General features: G+C 38.2%; 1 protein-coding gene across 1 annotated transcript in view; it reads left to right on the plus strand.

Annotated features, from left to right (window-relative positions):
- Positions 1-2245: 2245 nt before the first annotated feature.
- LOC137078398 (teashirt homolog 2) overlaps positions 2246-20188 on the plus strand; it is a 190783-nt gene continuing 172840 nt past the window's right edge. The window contains exon 1 of the mRNA XM_067445640.1: positions 2246-2290. The gene's annotated coding sequence lies outside the window, so the exon portion shown is untranslated. The remainder of the gene's footprint in view (positions 2291-20188) is intronic.

The raw sequence follows: 20188 nt of genomic DNA on the forward strand, positions 1-20188 counted from the left end.
ATACAATGTATCGGTATATTGCATCTAATTTGCATATTATTGTGTTCTTGGTGCAACATTTAATGAAAAAAAGAAGTCTAATAAGGGGAGTAATAATTGGCAACATTTTCAAAATAATATGTAATATTTCATAGGAATATTGATATGTAATTTATTTGTCTATTTACTTGTTGTGTCTCCAAAATGCCTTATAAACATGATTTAAGTCCCGGTGTCCTCTACAGTGGACATTTATGAAATTAATGCCCTGTTTTGTAACAAAGAGTCATATTTAGATTAGAAACCCCATAGCATTTTCCTGAGATGTTGATTTATAACAAATAATTAGAAAATTAATCAGATTTAAATTATAATTACAAAATATGATCATATTTCCATAAGAGTGCTAAACATTTATGTCAGCCATTTTTAAAGACCAAGAAGTTGTTGTTGTCCTGGTGACACCTCCAAACATTTGGTATCTTTGCAAAGCCCTGAATGTGCTCTATAAAGGACATCCTGACTCAAAACTGTGACGTGTGTGATGTCACAGAAACTCACTAAAATATGATGTCCACTACAGTGGACAAAAGTCTATTACTGGGTCCCAGGAATGCACTTTTTTTAAAAATACTTTTGTAAATGGAATAAATGCTATGGAAGTCAATGGGCCCAATTAACTGTTTGCTTACTGGCATTCTTCAAAATATCTTCTTTTGTGTTCAGCACAAGAAAGAAATTAATTCAGATTTGGAACAACTTGAGGGAGAGAAAATGGTGAACTATCCCTTTAAGGCCAATGGGCTAATTCAGGGGTTTTCAAACTTTTTGTGTGTGTGGACCACTATTTGTAATCAAAACATTTTGCGGACCACCTCATAACACATAATAAAATATGTCTACACACAGTCCTGCCTGAATTAATCCGCACCTCTAAATAGGCTTACTAGCACTAAAACTATAGCTAGTCATCCCATCAGTACAACAGGCTTGTGAAAGGAAAGTACAACACATACAAAAAAAAAAAAAAAATACAACACATATTTAATTTATTTATTTACTTAAGCGCCCTAATGCTAAATAGCTTTCGCAGTATTTTCTCTTCACCCTCCTTTTCTTTGTTTTTTTAAATGATGAATCTGGCTCATAGATGCATCCGACTCACTGTCAATCTCTTATTTTTTTGTAACTTCTGCCTCTGTCTCTTTTCTCTTCGTTGCTATCCACCGATCCACAACCGCACTGAACTTGAATGTCACAGCCGAGCGCTATGACGTTACCTAGGCTATTTTAGTAATCGCACAATAACTTGACAATTTAATACAAATGTTATATCAATATAGGCCTACATATTCTTTTTACTTTTTATATTTTTATGGGAATTTCCTGGTAAAATGAAGGTAAAAAAGTATTATTTTATTTTATTTTATTTAGCCTTTCCACGGACCACCTGCAGTACCCTCTTTGACCACTAGTGGTCCGCGGACCACAGTTTGGGAATGACTGGGCTAACGTTATCAGTTAATTAACGCAGGTTTTTCATTTATTTTTTATTGTGTTCTTGTTTTGTTATATGATTTTCACATTAAAACGTTATTTGACACTTTCCCACCCGATGTATCCGATATTTACTTCACCACCGTAAACAAATACTTTTGCTAAATTGGTTACGTTACTACCAAGGAGTCAGCTGGCAAGAGCTTGTGGTGAAATGTGCTTGATGCATCGAGAAAATAATGAAGGTAAATATCACTTTTAAACATATATTTTTAAAGTATTATTATTTTTACGGTACATTTCCAAACAAGCTTTAATAATACGTGGAAATATTATTCAACTGTGTGGATATCTATCGATGTATCTGCTTGCTAGAAAATTAGTCCTAGCATAGTATGAGTAACGTTAGGCCATTTGTTAAAAATATAATTCCCAACACTCACATAATGTTATCAAACTCAATACTATATAAAGTTTGAGTTTGAACTGACTATGAGAAAAAGAAAAGACTTGAGGTGAAAAGAAATACAGAATTTGCCTGGGCTGCACGAGGTTACACGCATTGACATTGATAGTAACGTAACGTTAGATAAATTAAATAGTTTGTGTGTGAAAAATGTTTTGCCAATAATAAAATACCACTCTTGTAATGTCAAGCAAAGGTAATGTCACGTTTTCGTGTAGTGTTAGTGTTTTGACATGTAACGTTATGCGTTTTGAATGTTTTTACTTGTAGTAACTTGGTGTTCACATGCAGATTGAACCTGAAGATCTTCTTTATCGCTGGGAAACGATTCTACTCGATGGATTATAGGTAAATGTCCACTTTTTAAGCCCTTTTGTTGCTCTCTGTGCTCCCAAGTATTATTATATATAGATTGTTTTTGTCGTTTGCGCCAAAAGATTCAGTGTACACGTGTGAATGAATCGCGACTCTGATTCATTGTAAAGAATCGACTGAAAGACTGATTCAGTCACGATTCGTACATCGATGCACCTGTGCTGATTCTAAACAGCTGACAGAAATTACTGTACATGATCAATTTAGCATCTAGATTCTTGTCTGTTCTGTGTGTTTAAACTTGTTTTACGCAGCAATGCATGCATTGACTATCACAATGTTAACTAAGAATGTGTTTATTTCCGTTTCTTCCGTTCCGTTATTTTTTCTTCTTCTTTTAACTTCTGTTGTAATTTATGAGTTGTGGCAGGGCCGTTTCTAGCCTTTCTGGCACCCTAGGCGAGATTCATATTTAAGATTGTATCACCTACAGCAAAAGTGAATGGCTGGATTAGAATTTAGTAAGGGAACTGTGACATAGTGAAATATTAGGCTTGTTCGACTTCATGCAGCGTTACGAAAACACCAGTGATGCCACACGACTTACCTATGACATTAAAATACCATCATTGTTCCATGATTGGCTGGATTCATTTCGTATTCATTCTGAAACCTTAAGTTCCACGAATGCTGTTAAAAAATGTACATCCCACTTCATCTAGCGGTGAGGTAGTGAATTGCAACCGCGCCCACCGCTCACCCATCCCTTTCGAAGCGTATAGAGAAGCTACGGTGGCCGACACAGGACAAAGATGCTCTCATCTGATTGTGCTTTCACACCAGACGCTACTTACGCAAATAAATCATGCTATTCACACCGAGTTGGACACTTGAACATTTTGAGTTTTGAGTACCAGCTTCATTCGCGGATGACATTCACTTTACAACGGACCCAAATTTGCGTCATGGAAGGTGCTTGTGTTAGGCAGCTCCAGTCTCGTTGCAAAATGGCTGACATGGATTGTTTTAAAATATGGCGAATAAGCTCAGTTTACCTGCTTCAGGTATATAAATATTGGGACATCGACACAATTCTAATCTTTTTGGCTCTATACACTAAAAAGTTTAATGGATTTTAAATTAAACTAACAAGATGTACTTTAATTTGAGGGTATTTACATTCAAATCAGATGAAAGGTGTAGTAATTACAACAGTTTGTATATGTGCCTCCCACTTTTTAAGGGACCAAAAGTAAAGGGACAATTGGCTGCCCAGCTGTTTCATGGCCAGGTTTGTGTTATTCCCTCATTATCCCATTCACAAGGAGCAAATAACAGGTTCAGAGTTCATTTCAAGTGTGCTATTTGGATTTGGAAACTCTTGCTGTCAACTCTCAATATGAGATCCAAAGAGCTGTCACTATCAGTGAAGCAAGCCATCATTAGGCTGAAAAAACAAAACCAACCCATCAGAGAGATTTCAAAAACGTTAGGTTTGGCCAAATCAACTGTTTGGTACATCCTTAAAAAGAAAGAACGCACCAGTGAGCTCAGCAACACGAATAGACCCGGAAGACCACGGAAAACAACTGTTGTGGATGACCGAAGAATTCTTTCCTTGGTCAAGAACACTCTCCAGGAGGTAGGTGCATGTGTGTTAGGGGTGTCCCCGACTAAAGATTTACACATTAGTAAATCAGAATTGTCGAATCTCTCTATGGTCGACTGATAGTCGAATCATCTGTGTGTGTGAATGGGTTGGGAGGGGCACGACACTTGTCAGCAGAAGGGTAAAACTATTTTTATTTTCCTTTACACACTACACACAGCAACAACTTTTAATAAAGCAACCAAAACTGCCTGCCAACTGACAGAAGAACTGACAATGGCTTTCTTATTTAGGTTTAAATAAAAGGTAATGTGGCGGATAAACATTTATAAAAAATTACATTTTAAAGCCGCGATTGAAACACAGAACATCACACAAATATATAAAAGAACATTTTGATAAATAAACCTTAAAAAAAATACCTGCCTAGTGAGGAAAAGAACACTTTGAGTGCGTTTACATGCACGTTCTTAAGCAGATTATGCCTTAAGGGGGTCGCACACCGGACGCGAAGCTCAGCGCCGTGTCTCGGGTATCTCACACCGGACGCGTACATTAGCGCAAGCTCAATTTTGAATCGAATTCTGACAGAAGAGCTGCACGATGGGGTGAAATCAGTATGTACATTGACGATTTGAGGGAAATATACATTTAATATAAAACCTTGAAATGGAGCTCTCTGGCACGGCAGGATTTTAAACAACTTCATGAGTTGCCGAGGACAGGCGCCGAATGCCGCCGCCGATGTGTACACATTGAAAACAATGTGTTCGAATATTAAAAGCGCATCACATCTTGGTTGGAAATCCTTTGCAGTCAATTACAGCCTGAAGTCTGGAAAACAGACATCACCAGACGCTGGGTTTCATCCCTGGTGATGCTCTACCAGACCTCTACTGCAACTGTCTTCAGTTCCTGCTTGTTCTTGGGCCATTTTCTAAAACTCTTAGAGAAACTCTTCTCTTCCAATCACTCTGGTACAAGTTAATGTTGGTCTCATCGGTCCATAGGATGTTGTTCCAGAACTGTGAAGGCTTTTTTAGATGTTGTTTGGTAAACTCTAATTTGACCTTTTGTTTTTGAGACTCACCAATGGCTTACATCATGTGGCACTTTGACACACATACACTTACCTCCTGGAGAGTGTTCTTGATCTGGCCAACTGTTGTAAAGTTGTTTTCCGTGGTCTTCCGGGTCTTTTCGTGTTGCTGAGCTCACTGGTGCGTTCTTTCTTTTTAAGGATGTACCAAACAGTTGATTTGGCCACACCTAAAGTTTTTGCTCTCTCTGATGGGTTGGTTTTGTTTTTTCAGCCTAATGATGGCTTGCTTCACTGATAGTGACAGCTCTTTGGATCTCATATTGAGAGTTGACAGCAAGAGTTTCCAAATAGCACACTTGAAATGAACTCTGAACCTTTTATCTGCTCCTTGTGAATGGGATAAGGAGTGGAAAAAAAACACCTGGCCATGGAACAGCTGAGTAGCCAATTGTCCCATTACTTTTGGTCCCTTAAAAAGTGGGAGGCACACTTACAAACTATTGTAATTCCTACACTGTTCATTTGATTTGGATGTAAATACCCTCAAATTAAAGCTATAAGTCTGCAGTTAAAGCACATCTTAGCCCTTAAAGCTGCTGTCATCCGTCCTATAATTAAGAAACCAACCCTAGACCCGGAGGTCCTTGCTAATTATAGGCCGCTCTCCAACCTCACCTTCCTGTCAAAGGTTCTAGAGAAGGAAGCTGCCTCTCAGCTCCACAACCATCTAAAAAACAACAACTTATTTGAGATATTTCAATCAGGCTTTCACTCGGCCCACAGCACCGAAACTGCTCTGCTTGGGGTGACAAATGACCTAATGACAGCTGATTCAGGATCACCATCACTCCTCATTCTCCTCGACCTATCAGCGACATTCGACACCATGGACCATTACCATCCTCCTAGACTGCCTCCACAACACAGTTGGACTATCTGGAGCAGCACTGCAGTGGCTTCAGTCCTACCTTTCTGACAGGACTGAGCATGTTATATTGGGAGAATGTGAGTCCAGGTTGCTCCTGCTCCCTGTTACTTGTGGTGTTCCGCAGGGTTCAGTTCTCGGCCCAATCTTATTCATCCTCTACATGCTTCCCCTCTGTGCTGTCATCAGCAGGCATGGACTATCTTTTCATTGTTATGCTGATGACATGCAACTTTATATCAAAACTGCCCCGAGCCCCTCCACAGCTCTGTCACGACTCACCACGTCTTGAGGAGATTAAGGCATGGATGGGAACTAACTTCCTCCAGCTGAACTCCAGTAAAACTGAGGCACTACTGGCTGGCACCCCTCATCAGATCCACTCCTCGCTCTTATCCCAGCTCATCTTTGATGGCCAGGTCATCACTTTCTCCTCCTCAGTCACAAACCTAGGGGTTCAGTTTGACCCACAGCTGACCTTCAATGGCCACATTCAACACGTGTAAAACTTCCTTCCACCACCTTCAAAACATCTCCAAACTCCGTCCCCGTTTAACCTTTCCAGATGCAGAGAAACTTGTCCATGCCTTTGTCTCCACCAGGCTGGACTACTGCAACGGACTCTTCCGTGGGATTTCTGGCAGAAATATCCAGATGCTTCAATACATCCAGAACAGTGCTGCCAGAGTCCTTATGAGAGTCCGTAAATTTGATCAAATAACTTCCATTCTACACTGGCTCCCCGTTTCATCCCGGATCGACTACAAAATCCTCCTGCTCAGACATAAATGCATCACCAGACATGCACCTTCATATCTACAGGAGCTCTTCAGTCTAAGATCCTCCACCTGCACCCTCAGATTTTCAGGCCACCTGCTTCTTTAAGTTCCCACCACCAGGCTTCGTACCTTGGGAGATCGAGCTTTCTGCTCGGCTGCACCGCGGCTTTGGATCCACCTTCCCAGTGAGCTGAGAGCATTACAGAGCCTGGACCAGTTTAAAGCTGAACTAAAGACTTTTCTGTTCAGAAAGGCCTTTATGTGTTGATTGTTTGTATTGTTCTATATTTTTACTTTTCATTCATTTTCGTAATTTTTTCCCTTTTTTCATTGTGGCACTTTGAGATTCTTCAGAATGAAAAGTGCGTTATTTAATAAAATCTATTATTATTATTATTATTATTATTATTATTTCAAATCACTTGTTGTGGTGTATAGAGCCAAAAAGATTATAATTGTGTCGATGTCCCAATACTTATGGACCTGACCTTATGTGGTTTCAACAACCATTCCGTTTTGACTGTAAAGAGACCCAGACCAGACTTGAGTTTTGTTTGATACATTCAAGAACCGTGTTTTCTTTGAGCAGGTAAAATGAAAGATTCAATTCATATAACTGACTGACAATTTTATACATGAGGATGCGTCAAAACGTCAATGCATCATAATATCGAATTGAACCGAATCGATGACATGATAATCATAATCCAACCGCACTGTGCGACCAGTGTAGGTTCACACCCCTTATGTTGTCACTACTAGAGCAAGCTCCTGATTGGTTAACGTGACGCGAATATCCGCCAAAGTTCAGATTTTTCAACCTTTCAACAATCACACGCTATACCCGAAACCCTCAATATGTGCCGTGTCATCTGCGTGAATCACATAGTAGAACGTCTATTCGCGTCTTTGCATTGACTTAACATGTAAATCACTTGTGCTTAACGCTTCATTTGCGTCTGGTGTGAGCGCACCATGAGACAGGAGAGAGTAGGTAGCGCTCTGTAGAGAAGTTTGGCCATTTAGGGTTACTGTAAAACACGGTGGTGCAAAATGTTGACTACGCTGTAAGGGGACCCCCACAGTAGATAGAAATGGCTCATTCTAAGGTAATAAAACAACGGTTCACTATGTAGGCCTTATACACCACTGACAACATAGTTATGTATATTATAGTGCTGCAACGACGCGTCAACGTCATCGATTACGTCGACTACAAAAATACGTTGACGTGCGTGAAATGCGTCGACGCGTCACACTGTTTGTTTACATCTCGCGTAATGGCATACAGGGAATGGAGAAAGTTGCATTCTATCACAAAAACAGAGACCACTGTTATCAAAAGTATGGGAATACTTTAAACTGAGGAAAAATAAAATGGCCCCTTGTTCCCTTTGCAAAACCGATATGGTGTACCACGGCAGCACAACTGCAATGCGCGAGCACCTCAGAGGAAAACATCTCGGCGCTCTCCGGTGTTACGGTTTAACTGGTTTCCGTGTGATCTGGTGACTAACTTCCTGGTTCAGGTCGGATATTCTTGTGCTTGCGGCATTCTGAAAAGTTGAGATGAACTTGATGCGGTGCGGACGTGCCTGGAAAAAACGAGCGCGTCGCTTTCATTATGAGAGCGCTTATTGGGCGCCTATGTTGGAAATAATGAGCTTGAGCGCGCAAAAGACGTGAAATGTGAACGGCCCTTTAAAAGACAGCGCGCCGCGAGACAACAGTCACAAACCACCGAGCTACCCTGAATCAGCTCCAGATCTCTGGAAACCATGTTAAACCATAGCAGAACCCTGACTACATTTTATGGTTTGTGATGCTAGAAGAACTTTGTGATTTCATGACGTATCAGACAACTGTAAATGTATGGCTACTGTGGTTTAATTATAAATGCTATCATAAACTCATATTTACCATGGTAAAAATTTTCTTTGCCTCTTTATTATTTTATACTGTAAAAACTTCAACCACATTGATTGAAAATGAATAAAGGTTGAAATATTATATTAGAAGTTGTACTTATATTTTTTTGTAAAGTTCTCCAAAGGATTCATGAGCTAATTACAAAAAAGAACATTAGATTAATTATTTATTTTAATAAAAATAATCGTTAGATTAGTCGACTAATCGAAAAATAATCGTTAGATTAGTCGACAAAAAATAATCGTTAGATTAGTCGACAGAAAAAATAATCGTTAGTTGCAGCTCTAGTATATTATATATTATTGCATTTCTGTCAATATATCCTCATTAATATTATACACTGCACCTGTAAATAGTATAGGCTTATGTTGAATTGTATTCTTGTACAATAAGATGCTCTATTAAGCAGTACATTTTGTACTTGGCTTGCACTTGACCCTTTTGGGTAAACTTCTATAGCGTTGAATGAGAGACATTAAATGTATTTTTCTTGTTCCCATTTGCTCAAATAGCAAAAGAAAAACTCTGCAATAGTGTTTTTACAACTTTCAAAAGATAAAAAAATAAAGAGCGATTGATACCGGCAGTCGGAGAAGAAAAATATGTAAACTTAACCATCAGCCACCGTGTTAGAAAGTGTATCACTGTGTCACCCTCACAACAGCATTACTTGTTGTTTTGTGTAATTTGATGCAAAGGTATACAAAGTATAGTGTTATAAATGTACATATATCTTTTTAAAGATGAGACTTAGCAGGATTTACGATGCTGATGACCGTTAAAACACGTCATCGCAGTCTGTGAAAAAGGTCCCCTGAGAGGCCGTTGCTGCTTGAAATGCGCCTTTGGTCCAACAAACAACACAGGCCGTGACCGTTTCCTGATTGGAAACATTTTCACTCGAAAATAGCATCTGTTGCCTTATTAACATGAGTGGGTCGCATTATAAGAATGCATTATATTTGGTTCTCCAAGGGAGTTGCAGACAATTATTTAAACCATCAAAGACAAAAAAAAGAAAAGGGTTCTAGAGATGCACATACACACACACACACACACACACACACACACACACACACACACACACACACACACACACACACACACACACACACACACACACGCACACAGTCTTCTTAGTATCAATGCACAAATGACTAGTTTTTTATTTTTCATCAGCAGGATAATCCTCGGAGCACAATGAAATGTGAAATCTCTGTTGTGTTTGTATAACTGGCATTCGTTGTGCAAACCAAGCAACACCCTGAATCTCTCGGTGGACATCCTAATTAAACAAACTCACACGAGCATTACAGCCAAGGTTGTGATTTATGATATCGCCTCAGATAGTTAAAGCCGGCTTCCGTAAAAATCCATCACGTACATCACCGGACATTACCGCCCTAATTAAACACCCAAATGCCTGCAGATATCATAAAATTAGAAGAAGAAAAAAACACACTCTCTCGCCCTTAATAAAGCACAGCATCTGTGATATTACAGGACGGTATTGGAGATATAAAAAAAAAATCCCTCCACAAATGTGAGTGTAATTTGTCTATTTTAGGCCAAATGTTTCTTGCGATGTGAAACTGATTAATTATTTGAAATATACTGATTGCAACGAGCTGAGAATGTGGCATTAAAATAATGACTCCTGAGCCTCTTCTGAGTTTGTACATTTAGCATCGCACAACCATTAGGAATAATCTGTCCAATTAAAGGTTGTGTAATTAATTAAGTGCACATTCTGTGAAAAGGCAAGAAGGGAGAATTTATCAAACTGCTGAAATATGACCTATCTTGTCCAAAAGACTAATATGTTTAAACAAAAGATGAAAATTGATGACAACATTATTTGTAACAAAATGCTCACTGTGCAACTATGATGCATTTGTCCTCAGATTGCGCTTCTTAGCATTGTCCTTACAGAATTCGTGATGTATTACCCCAGGCAGCGTGGCAATAACTTCAGATGAAAGGCCTGCCTGTCTGGGGACTGTGTTTTCGTAATGCATATCCTGCTTGATATCTCGACCATAACGGCGTGCGCGAGGCTCGCAACCCGTGGTGGCAGCTGTGAAAGTGTGACATATGGCTGTTTTTAAACATAAACATGATCTTTGTAGGTTTATCTAGTACACGACGCCACAGTAATCTCCCACGTCAAGCACTTTGGACAGATTCGCTCAAGTTCTAACGCCATCAAAGGATTTCCGAAGCTTGGCAGACACATTTCCTCTCCGAACGAGGGCCCTTGGTGCAAATCTTCTCTCTATCTGCCACAAAACCAAAGCCAAATAACTGTGTGTGGGCTTGGCCGTGGTTATCCGGGTACATGGGTGTGCGGAGGTGTGTGTTGATGGAGTTGCGGGCACAGGGCGAGCGTGTGTGGGCGTGTTGGCATACATGTGCAACATGGTGTTGTGGAGTACGCTGTGTGCAACTATAACCAATGCATTGTATTCCTGCAGTTTGTCCCCATGAAATAATACTGCATATTTTACATAACATGTTAATTGACTTTCATGCAACATATAGTTTTCCATGCATAGACAATGCATGACAAAAAAATCATAATGATATTTAGTACCTAAGAACCTGACAGACAAATTCCTGTAATCAATCATGATCTCTCAACTTGATCCTTTAAATCAATTTAATATACTGATTTAGTAAAACATTTCTTATCAATGTTAAAAATAGAAAACTTATAAAAAATACATTATATATATATATATATATATATATATATATATATATATATATATATATATATATATATATATATATATATACACATATATATATATATATATATATACACACACACACACACACACACACATGTTGGTCTATGTGGTTTACAGGGACTCTCCATAGGCGTAATGGTTTTTATACTGTACAAACCGTATTTTCTATCCCCTTACACTGCCATCCTACCCATCACAGGAAACATTCTGCATTTTTACTTTCTCAAAAAAACATCATTTAGTATGTTTTTAAGGCCATTTGAATTATGAGGACATTTGATGTGTCCTCATAAACCACATTTATAGTGTAATACCAGTGTAATACCCATGTAGTTATACAAATTTGTGTCCTCATAAACCACATAAACAGGCACACACACACACACACACACACACACACACACACACACACACACACACACACACACACACACACACACACACACACACACACACACACACACACACACACACACACACACACACACACACACACAAGGATGTTAGCAGCAGATCCTTTCCTTTTAAAGTCTTTAACAAGTTTGATCTTGTTTGTTCAGCACATCGCATATATGCTTGATTGTATTGAGATCTGAGGAATTTGGACACGTCAACACCTCAAACTCGTTGTTGTGCTCCTCAAATCATTCCTGAACCATTTTTGCTTTTTGCCAGGGCGCATTATCCTGCTCAAAGAGGCCACGGGGAATCCCGTTTCTATGAAAGGGTGTACATGGTCTGCAACAATGCTTAGGTAGGTGGTACGTGCCAAATCAACATCCACATGGATGGCAGGACCCAAGGTTCCCTAGCAGAACATTGCCCAAAGCATCACACTGCCTCCACTGGCTTGCGTTCTTCCTCATAGTGCATCCTGCTGCCATGTGTTCCCAGCAATGCACACACACCGGCCATCCTCAAGATGCAAAAGAAAACGTGATTCATCAGACCAGACAACCTTCTTACATTGCTCCGTGGTCCTGTTTTTATGCTGAAGTGCTTTCGGCTGTGGACAGGGGTCAGCATGGGCACCCTGACTGGTCTGCAGCTATGCAGCACAATCCGCAACAAACTGTGATAGACTATGTACACCTTTCTATCAGAACCAGCATTAACTTCTTGAGCAATTTGAGCTACAGTAGCTCGTCTGTTTGATCAGACCACACGGGCCATCCTTCACTCTCCACATGCATCAGTAAGCCATGGCCACCCATGACCCTGCCACCAGGTCACCACTGTTCCTTCCTTGGACCACTTTTGATAGATACTGACCACTGCAGTGCAGACCAGGGACACCTCAAGAGCTGCAGTTTTGGAGATGCTCTTACCCAGTCGTCTAGTCATCACAATTTGGCCCTTGTCAAACTCACTCAAATCCTTACGCTTGCCCTTTTTTCCTGCTTCTAACTCATCAACTTTGAGGACAAAATGTTCACTTGCTGCCTAATATATCCGTCCGTATTACATGATCTTGACCAAAAATGAATGCACCTCTTGATGAAAATAAATGCGGTGATGTTATTTCCATCAAGGGGTGCACACATTTTTGGTCCAGATCATGTATTGACAATGCAACCTGTAAAGTCTCCTCCAGATCATCCCAAAGACTTTCAATGAATTTAAGAGGTGCCAATTCATGTGTAAAAATGATTCTTCATGCTTCCTTTCAACCATTCGTTCACAGTTTGTGCTGATGAATCTTGACATTGTCATCCTGGAATATGACCTGAAATATATTTTTTAAGAAACGAAAAGCTATACACTCTATCAATTAGGGTCAGAAGAACTTTTGCTAGAAACATAATCATCACCAATCATAAAAATAGACAAATAGACTCATAAGCATTTGCCAAATTAAATAAATACTAAAGCAACTTTTCTTTTTGGCCGGGCAGTGTATTTCAGAATGCAATTTATTCCTGTGATCAAAGCTGAATTTTCAGCATCATTACTCCAGTCTTCAGTGTCACATGATCCTTCAGAAATCATTCTAATATGATGAATTGGGATGATTATTATGAATTATTATTGGTGCTCAACTATTAATAATAGTTATTATTATTATTATTATTATTATTATTATTATTATTATTATTATTATTATTATTATATTTTTATTTATATTTATTATTATCAGTGATGAAATACAAAATTCAAAAGAACAGCATTTGTTTGAAATTGTAATAATAATAAAACAATTACTTGACTAAAACTTGAATGGTAGTGCATCATTGTTTTTACAAAAATATTAAGCAACTTTTAAAATATTAAAACAGTTTTCAACATTGATAATAAGACATATTTCACCAAGGATCTGAAGGATCATGTGACTGAAGACTGGAGTAATGAAGCTTTGAATCACAGGAATAAATTACAGTTTATAATATATTAAAATAGAAAACAGTTATTTTAAATTGTAATAATATTTCACAATATTACTGTTTATTGTATTTTTAATCAAATAAATCATTGGTGAGCATAAGATACTTTACTTAAAAACAACCAAATAAATAGTTTATGCTGTTATGGTGCTACTTTCCCTTTAACATTTTTGGTATATTTTCCTAAATCACATGTCTTGCTAGAAGTGACATCATTTCTTTGGAGGGACAGCAAGTCAAAGAACAAATGTATTAGTCATAAAAATGTTCTCTCTTTTGCTAATTTACTGAAGACTTATCTAATAGTGTAAAACATAACATATCCACCCTGTTATGTCAATTTACTTGACATGAAATATATTTTCATATATCTATTATAATTTTTCCTAATGTTAATCTTCTAGTAGCATGTTCTTTCCTAACTAGTAATGGGCTTTATTTACATAAAAAGTCCACCCTGTTACATTGTAAAATGTAATTTAACAAAGTAGACACATTTTCTAGACCACATATTAAATATTTGGTCAGAATTATTAGGTTAGTCTGAGCTTGACCAACATTTCTCACTCTCATAAGACTAATAATAATAATATAATTTTTTAAAACATTTTTCTCAACAGTCCTGCTCAGACCAAAATCCTTAAAACCATGTTCCATTAGTCTTAGGCCACATAAATAGACTTGTATACATTTGCACAAGCATATTTGATGCATTCGACTTCTTAATGCAAAAGCATTCACCCGCAGTCGTGTGATGCAGCCCTGTTTTGCCGCACCGTCTTTCCGTGCCAGTATCCCATATGGCGGTGATAAGCACCATGGAGATTCTGGCCAGAGACGAATGCCACACCATTCCAACACAGGAACACATGTCGGTCACTGCTCCCAACAGGATGTAGCTCCGTGGACATATTGCGCTAAGCCTTACTGTAAAAAAAGGCACAGGAACCTCATAAATCAAGAGAACAATCCTGACACGCCACCCACACATCTCACATTAAACAGACATTCTATTGTTCCACTGCACATTTTTGACTGTTGACACATCCTCGTACCGTACCGCATTGAACAATAAACTTGCATTATTAGTCTGCGCCGCGGTGCGAACGCAGGGAAAAGCTGGCTTCCTTTAGCAGGATATTTTTGAAAAAGCATAATATTTACACCGAGGCATCACGTTAAAATGAAGAGGAAAACAGACAGAATGAACAGCTCATATATCAAGAGAAACCTTGAGGGTCAGTCGTCACGGGACATTACGTAATTGTCTGGGAGAGGAATGTAAAAGTGGCTCATTTTTTTGGCTAAATGGTTTGTGTTGTTGTGCAAGACAAAAGTGGAGTGTGATTTTTACTTGATGGACAGTTTAACACAATAGGAATACGTGAATAATAAACAGTTATCAGCGTATTAAAGGAATAATTCACTCAAAAATGAAAATTGTTGATTTGTATTTACTCATCGCCATGTCATTCTAAACCCTTTTCCACCCCCACAAACTATCCCTTTAAGATGTGCATTTCTAAGCATTATGTTTGCTCGCCATTAGACATCAAGCCAGACGTTCATCAAAAATCAAGAAATAACAACAATCAACCTCGCCATCAGTTTCATCACCAGGCGTGAGTGAATACACTAGGTAACGCTGGTTAACAAGCTGAGAATCAGATGTGTGGGCCGACCTGTTGTCATAATCTGTCAAAACGTGTCATGTCTTGTCACATTTTGACATGAGCTGAATGATAGGCCACATCAAGGGAAGACTTACTGCATTTAGCAAAGCGCCAGTCTGCCCTGAAATAACCACACCTGTAGACGTGCCACAGCAACCCACTTACATTCAACTGCCAAACTCTGAGGTAGTTGCAGTTTCATATTCAGTAAGAAGATTCCATGCAGACCGTTGTTTAGGTTTGGGTAGCCTTTAAGGCCTTTTGAGCCCTTAAGAAATATAAATGGTAATTATAAGAAACTTAGAACCTCCTCTTAAAGGGTTACTTCAGCGATTAGCATATGGCTTTGTATCAGTAGAAACCCTGGAGTATATTCGAATGATTGTGCTTTCCCCCCTCATATCCCCCTCAGACAAGAGATTTATGCATTTAAGTTCTGGAAAAATTCCTCCGATGACGCAAATATCGTCAATTTGCGTCACTGGAGGAACTTTTGGCCAGAGGCTAAAGACTAAAGCCAGCAGAGGGAGCCATTTCCACATGTTTTCAACTCGCGCGTGGGGGATGGGCGATTACACTCACAGCACAGCTCACAGCTGCAGCCTCAGGCATTCATGTGAACGTTTCGACCGGCGGAGCAAAGTAAGTCTTTCAACTTCTCAAATGAATTCTTATGAAAGTTAATCTTCCAAAGGCATGAACTGAAAATGCACCAGACTGAGCATGCGCTGTGAATCTGTGCAGCGAGAGCAGCTCACCTCAGCTCTCATCACGAGATCTCATTCAGCTCATCATGAATGTATGTGATAAAGTTGACTCCTGCAGCGTTTATGCTGTGTGACACTCCCTCAGCGGCTAAATAACATATTGAACAGACACTTGTAGAGCATTGTAGTGTCTGTTCTCTAACTGAACTGATTTTATGAAAATGAACGCGGTTGCGGTGGGTAAGTGATCCAGTGATTCAGTAGCGGTAGCTTTGGGAGTGGTCTCGTAGGGCAGCGAAGCATTCTGGGAATTGTTGTCTTTCATCCCAATGAGACAAAAATACATTTTCTGTCTTTTCTCAGTCTAGAAGGCACCAAATTCAAAAATAATTTCACATTTCTACTACATTAATGACCCAGTTTAAATACAGATTCATCTTCCCAGTGCTGACGTACCCCTTTAACAATTACATTCCTTTAATGATTCTTGTAGTACTTTAGGTACTAGTTTTATTTTGTTATACTTTTTTAAATAAAATGTGTGCTGTCGATCGATTCAAGAAATTAATCACATTTTTTTAAAGAAATGAACACAGTGTTCGTGGGTCTGGTGGACCTGCTGCATTTTGGAGTTTTTAATTTAACGCAATCAAAAATGATATGTTAAAATACTCAACAGATGTTAACTTCATCCTAATTACAAGCAATATAAACAGCATATATGGTTAATATTTTCTCTTTACCTTTGTTAGATCACATTTAAGAATTGCAACCTCGTTTGGGAACGGCAGGGGTAGAAACAAAACTCACTATTTTGATAAAAAATGAAAATGGGTCCCACAGACCTGAACACCATACTAGGGTTAATATACGTTTTTAATAGTTTTTTTGTTTGTTTTTGTTTTTAAATATAATACTTTTACATTTAATCAATGCAAATAATTCATGTAGAAACAACATAAGGAGAGTATGTAAAATACTTTTTTTAATGGCATATTTTTTAATAAACGAAGCCAAGTATTACTGATAGTAATGCTCCTACTCAGGCCTGTTGCATGAAGCAAGCTGACCAAACTCTGAGTATCAGAGTAGGTTTAGAGTTGATAAATCCAGATAAATCCAACCTGGTTTAGCTGGTTTAGATCAAGTTCATCCGTTTCTCAAAGCTCGGTATAAACGTTCTCTGTCAACTTCAGGTTTAATCCAGAGTTTGCGATCCACTCTCAAGCATGTGCACCTGAAAGTGTAATACGTACGGCAAACAGCCAATCACAGTGTCCGTTTGATTCACTTCTCTTCTAAAGATTGAGAGATCGTTTTAAAAAGTATCATGAAATTAAATGCTTTTACAAGGCAGGAATAAACACTTTAGTTTGAGAAGGCAGATGAAAGAATATCTGACTATATCAATGTATGATGTGAATCAAATACATATGCCTGATAATTATAGGTTCACAAAGAGCTCAAATTACTAAAAAATGGTTAAAAAGAATTATGAATGAATGTAGTATATTTATATAACTTTTTGGCTACTTAATTAATATAATATTTATATAAACATATTATATGAATTAAAAGTGAATAAATAATTTGCACCAAAAATTGCACAAAAAATAAATAAATCTAAAGTTTTTTTCATTATAAACTGCTTTAAAGGGTTAGTTCACCCAAAAATGAAAACGATGTCATTAATGACTCACCCTAATGTCGTTCCACACCCATAAGACCTCCATTCATCTTCAGAACACAGTTTAAGATACTTTATATTTAGTCCGAGAGCTTTTATGTTCCTTGATGAAAGTGAATGCACACTATACTGTCCGTGTCCAGAAAGGTAATAAAAACATCATCAAAGTAGTCCATATGTGACACAAGTGGGTTAGTTAGAATGTTTTGTTTTCAATCTGATTCGCGGCTGTGCGGTCTCCATCAGAAGCTTGCGTGCACCAGATAACACGTCAGCAGCGTCACTGCGCAGGCGCCAAAGCGGATTGAAAACAAACCGGAATAGAAGACAATGCTTAAATAAAGTCGTAGTTTTTGTTATTTTTGGACTAAAATGTATTTTCGACGCTTCAAAACATTCTAACTAACCCACTTGTGTCACATATGGACTACTTTGATGATGTTTTTATTACCTTTCTGGACACGGACAGTATAGTGTGCATTCACTGTCATGAAGTAACAAAAGCTCTCGGACTAAATATAAAATATCTTAAACTTTGTTCTGAAGATGAACAGAGGTCTTACGGGTGTGGAAAGACATTAGGGTGAGTCATTAATGACATCATTTTCATTTTTGGGTGAACTAACCCTTTAATTTGAAGGGGTGTGGCTTTATTGCATTGTTACTTGCAGCTGATTGGTCCAGTGGTTTGCGCCTCTAACCCAGAATAAAACCTGCTCCAGAGCAGGTTAGCCGTGTAGTGTGTTACCTTGGTGATGAACACTGATAAAAACCAATCCACCTTCTTGAGCCCGAAAAAACAGAGTTTTCGCAAACTAATCTCAAACTTACCTAGGTAACAAGTGAAACCAGCTTTGTGCAACAGGCCACTGATGTCTCGATGCAAATTATTTATTTTTCCAATTTTAAACCTTAAATATAGCCATTCAAAATTACAGTGTAATTGAAAGCTATCATTTTTAACATCAGCCTTAAAAAATATAACTCTTAAGTGAACTTAAAACAATCCTCACATCAACCCATAATAAATATATTTACCTGTGCCCTATACAGAAGCTGAATAAAGTTATCAAACAGTTTTTAAATATAAATGAATCCTTATTAAAGCTAAAAAAGTTATTTGGTCAAGAGCAATGAGTCATTTTCTCTGTTACTGTTGTTCTTTGATGAACATAAATGACAGGTAGCATTAGTGGCTGCTGTCCATTTACGATCTGCCGCATCCGCATCTCATTTTCTCACAACTCTTCATGTTCATTTAACACTTTAACTCATTTAAGACTGCTCTTATGAGGATACTTGATAAAACGGACGTTAATTAAATAAAATAATTTTTATGAATAAGAGCATGATCAGATAATGTAATGCTAGCCAAAGATGACATTATGAGGAAAAAACATTATGCAATGCGTTAATATTGTTACGTGTTAAACTGAATGTTTTTTGTTGTTGTTTTTTTTGCATGCGTTATTCAAACTGGTCACGCTGTATATTTGTCCTTTTCAAGAATAATTGCAATTTAATGCGATTAAAATAATTTGGTTCCAATGTTTTGGTTACCAAAATGAGTTGTAAAATAATGACTACTTTCAAATAGGTTTCCTGGACACACCCGTCTCTCATCTGCATTAATTTGTTAAACAGATCCCCCACCCCTAAACTCACACCATTGGTTAAGTCTGTGTTGTGCTCAAGTGTGCCGTACAAGTCCTGAAAAGTAAAGCCAAATCGATCCACTATAGCTCATAAACCCCACCCTCTCCATCTAATCGAATGGGACAAAAGAAACAATCAAATTACACTTCAATTTTCCCCCCAAAGATGGTTTCTATCATTTTGGGTAGTTTTTATCACGTTGATGTTAGTTCAAGTGTCCGTTTTCTTTTTAAAATAAGACTTTTTGGGGGATTTCGGGAGGAGATTACAGCTTTAACTTTTCCATAACATTTCCATAACTGTTAATTTCACACCGACATGAGTTGTTCTGCAGTAACTGTTCTAACCGATTCTGTGAGATTGTGGGCGGGACCTTGCCACTGCGGCTTCACTTCACTCTCACTACTGTGCAGTGTCGGGTCCCAAATCAGCGCAAGGTCACGGGATCAGCTCACGGGTGCCTTGCTTATAGTTGATTCTACACATTAAACTAGGATAGGAGAACGTGTTTAACAGCAGAAAATGACACACTTCACCATTAAAATTATAATGAATCAATATGGGCAGCTCTAAGCTCAAAACAGCCATCAGGAAGACAAGCAAGATGTCTTCCTGTCCAGAGAGAGTGGAAAAAAAAGTGGTTGGAGAGAGAGAGTTAGTGAAAGAAAGAAAGAAAGAAAGAAAGAAAGAAAGAAAGAAAGAAAGAAAGAAAGAAAGAAAGAGCGGCTGTGGCTGACGAGCAAAATGCAGAGAGAGGGAGGCATAAATCCTGTGTCCTATATAAAAAGAA

Source organism: Pseudorasbora parva, chromosome 6, assembly GCF_024679245.1.
Source record: "Pseudorasbora parva isolate DD20220531a chromosome 6, ASM2467924v1, whole genome shotgun sequence".
NCBI lineage: Eukaryota > Metazoa > Chordata > Actinopteri > Cypriniformes > Gobionidae > Pseudorasbora > Pseudorasbora parva.